This window comes from Arachis hypogaea, chromosome 13 (assembly GCF_003086295.3).
Source record: "Arachis hypogaea cultivar Tifrunner chromosome 13, arahy.Tifrunner.gnm2.J5K5, whole genome shotgun sequence".
Lineage (NCBI taxonomy): Eukaryota > Viridiplantae > Streptophyta > Magnoliopsida > Fabales > Fabaceae > Arachis > Arachis hypogaea.
In genome coordinates, this window is record NC_092048.1 from 111,969,967 (window position 1) to 111,974,137 (window position 4,171).

At 40.4% G+C, this 4,171-nt stretch overlaps 1 non-coding gene across 1 annotated transcript; it reads left to right on the plus strand.

The window, feature by feature from the left end:
• The first annotated feature begins 899 nt into the window (after positions 1 to 899).
• Positions 900 to 1,003, plus strand: LOC112739335 (small nucleolar RNA R71). The gene has a single exon (XR_003170270.1). It is a non-coding gene; the product is annotated as a small nucleolar RNA R71 (small nucleolar RNA).
• Positions 1,004 to 4,171: the final 3,168 nt, after the last annotated feature.

Consider the following 4,171-nt stretch of genomic DNA (forward strand, 5'->3'; position numbering starts at 1 on the left):
CCCTTGCTTCATCCTCTGTGGTTTCCTTTGATATCTCCTTTAGATTCTTTCCACTTCTGAGGGTTATGGCCTTACATTCTTCCCTTGCAATAGCCTTGGCAGCATGAGAAACGCTTGTCCCAGGGTTTTGCTTAGACAAATACAAAATTTGATTTTCTAGCTTCTGGATGGCAGCTCCTTGGTTTTGCAGGTTAGAATTTACTTCTTCCTTAAAAGCTTTCAATTCGGTTATGTCTTGACTCATGGTTGCAAGCATTCCTTCTATCCGGTTTAATTGATCTTGAAATTGTTGGTTCGGATTAGGTTGGGTAGGTTGATTATTTTGGCCATGATATGATGGTTGGGAGTAAGTGTTTTGTGTGGCTTGGTATGATCTTTGGTTGGAGTTTTGGTATGTGGAATTGTTATGTTGGTTATGGTTGTAAGGTTTGTGGTTTTGTGGTTGGGTTTGTTGGTTCCCCCACCCAAAGTTTGGGTGATTTTTCCATCCTGGGTTGTAAGTGTTGGAATGTGGATCATATGATTGCCTTTGTTGGTTTCCCACATAGTTGGCCTCTTCCCAATCACCTCCTTCAATGCTTACTTCCTCTTGATCTTGTGTGTGTATTGCAGCCACTTGCTTTGTTTCTAATTGCCTGGTAAGCTCTGCTAGTTGCTTGGCAAACACCTTGTTTTGGGCTAGAATTGTATCAACATGGTTCAGCTCCATGACTCCCTTAGTGTTGTGCCTTTCTGATGCATAGTAGTACTCATTCTTAGCCACTGTCTCAATCACTTCAATGGCTTCTTCCACAGTCTTTTTCCTGTTCAATGAACCTCCTGATGAATGGTCTACAGCCTTCCTTGATTCATAAGAGAGTCCATCATAGAAAATATGCAATTGCACCCAGTCATGGAACATGTCTGGTGGGCATTTCCTTGTCAAATCCTTAAATCTCTCCCATGCCTCGTAGAGAGTTTCACCATCTTGTTGTCTAAAAGTCTGAACCTCAGATCGAAGCCTATTGACCTTTTGTGGGGGGTAGAAACGTGCCAGAAACTTGCTTTCCACCTCATCCCAGGTTGTTAGGCTCCCCCTTGGGAATGATTCCAGCCACTTAGCTGCCTTGTCCCTAAGTGAAAATGGGAACAAAAGCAGTTTATATGCATCTTCCTGGACTCCATTGGACTTCACAGTGTCACAAATTCTCAGGAATTTTGTGAGATGTTGGTTTGGGTCTTCATTAGCACTTCCACCAAATGAACAATGATTCTCCACAAGTGATATTAGCTGTGGTTTGAGCTCAAAATTGTTGGCCTGAATGGGTGGTTTCTGGATGCTGCTACCACAATTCCCAGAGGTTGGGTTTATGTATGAACTAAGAACCCTCCTCTCAGGAATGGCATTGTTTCCATCAGCTCTCTCATGGTTGTGAACTTCTCTATCCATGTTGAGATCTAAAGCTTCCTCAAAATTGTCCTCAGATTCTCCTTCAGATTCCTCCTCTCCCAGTACTCTCTTCCCTCTTGCTTCCCTTCTTAGTCTATGAAGGGTCCTCTCTGGTTCGGTATATGGAGGAGTTGATGTCTCTCCTCTCCTACCTATCAAACAAGAACACAGCACAGGCAAACAACAAGTGAAATACTCTTGGTTAATGGAAGAGTATGGTTAGAGCAATTGAGGACTTAATTCAAACAGTTAGTGAGTCAGTGAGTTAGTTGCTTGAATTTAAAGGCATAAAGAAAGAAAGCATGTAACCGAGTGCAGAAATTAAAATTCAACAAGTAACTTGAACAGAATTAACAAAGCAAGAAAAATTCTCAATCTAGTTAACTTCCAATTTGAGAATTGTCAATCGAAAACCAATCCCCAACAACGGCGCCATAAACTTGGTGCGCATAAACTTGTTATGCTACGAATTAGGAAATTGCACGATCGGCAAAATTCCTTCCGGCAAGTGCACCGGTTATCGTCAAGTAAAAACTCACAATAGAGTGAGGTCGAATCCCACAAGGATTGGTTGAGTGAGCAATTCGAATTAGAAGTGTGTTCTAGTTGAGCGGAATCAAGATTTAGATGAGAATTGCGGAATGTAAAATTGGCGGGAAGAGTAAATGACAAGAAATTTAAATGGCGGAATCTTAAATTGCATGAAGTAAAGAGCAGAAGCTAAAATGCTGAAATTAAAAGGGAATGGGGGTGATTGCATGAATGTAATTGCAGAATGTAAAGAGAAGGTGGAAATCAGAAATGGGGAATTCATTGGGTTATAGGAGATATTGAGATCTCCGAATCAAAACATGTTTATCTCTTCCTCAACCAATGCGTTCATTGAATTTTGCTTGGCAATCTTATATGATTGGATCCCAATCCCTTGGCTCACCAATTCTCTCTAAAAACAAACAAATTCCCAATCCCTTGGTTTAAATGTTCATAAGAAGAGATGATGCTCGATCACTGATTATACCACACAGTTTCATGAACCACAATTTGGTAGGATTACATGTCACAATATCCATCCAAACCCCAATCCAATTCACTGTGAGAAAGCTTCTCTAGCATGAATCCTCCATTCCTTTCCCAAGGTTCCGAAGGATTCCAATTATGGGTAGTTTCTTTCCCAAGACAACTACCCAATGGAATTAGATCGAGAAGCTTTCTAACAAAATTCAAGAGAAAAGATTGAAGAAGAAGATAAACTATTATTGATTCATTGAATTACAATAGAGCTCCCTAACCCAATGAAAGGGGGTTTAGTGAGTCATAGCTCTGAATTCAATTACAAAGATATGAAAACTAGCTAAAAGTGAAAGTAAAAGTCCTTCCTAACTTAAATTCTATCCTATTTATACACTTTCTATATTGATCTTCTGTTGTGTTTCTTGGGCTTTGAGGCCTCTCCCTGCTTTCCTTTTGCCTTGGGTTTATGATCCATAATCTTGATGAGGCTGTTGATCCAAAATCTGTAACATTCATTGAGCCAACTTAGTGATAATCAAATAATGACACATGACTCAATAAATTGAAATTTCAGACTCATCAATCCTTCAGGCCCAATCCCATAAACCATGATATTCAATTGGGTTTCATACCAGAGTAAGTTTAAGTTAATGTTTGTGCTCAAATACTAACTTAAATCGCAATATTGTTGGCCCAGAAACCTTTTCCAAGAGTGGCGTTTAAGTTGCAGTTTAAGCTTAAACTGCAGCTTAAACGCCAGACACTTCCAGTGAAGCCTTTTGTAGAAGCACGTTTAAGCTTCAGTTTAAGGTTAAACTGAAGCTTAAACGTGGAAATGGAAGAAGGCAGCCCTGGAGGGTCATGTAGTCGAACACGTTTAAGCTTCAGTTTAAGGTTAAACTGAAGCTTAAACGTGGAGATAGGAAGGGCAGCCCTGGAGGTCGAACACGTTTAAGCTCTAGTTTAAGGTTAAACTGGAGCTTAAACGTGGAAGAGGAGAATGCCATCCTGGAGGTCGAACACGTTTAAGCTCCAGTTTAACCTTAAACTGGAGCTTAAACGTGGAAGAGGAGAAAGGTAGCCCTGGAGGTGTCGAACACGTTTAAGCTCCAGTTTAAGGTTAAACTGGAGCTTAAACGTGGAAATAGAGAAAGCAACCCTGGAGGAGAAACTTGGTCGAACACGTTTAAGCTCCAGTTTAAGGTCAAACTGGAGCTTAAACGTGGAAATGGCTCCCTGGTGCTTTTCCCTTTTCTGGCGTTTAACCTCCAGTTTAAGGTTAAACTGGAGGTTAAACGTGGAACTGCCCCCCTTGGTGCTCTTCTCACTTCTGGCGTTTAACCTCCAGTTTAAGGTCAAACTGGAGGTTAAACGTGGACATGCTTCTTTGGTGAGACTTCCATTCTGGCGTTTAACCTCTAGTTTAAGGTTAAACTGGAGGTTAAACTTCAGTTTCAGCATTTCTTAGCCTTCATGATTCTGGCGTTTAAGCTTCAGTTTAGGCTTAAACTGGAACTTAAACTCCACATGTGATATTCAAGCTTCCTTTATTGATTTTGTTGCTTCCTTGCCTAGCCTCTTCTTTCCTGAAATCATCCAAACAATTGCATCAAAGTCTTGCAAAATTTCATGAGAATTCTTCCATTCATAGCATTCAAGTAATATAACTAAAACTCATGGAATTTGCATCAAAATCATATTGTTTGGATGGTTCATTGCTTTGTTATTCTT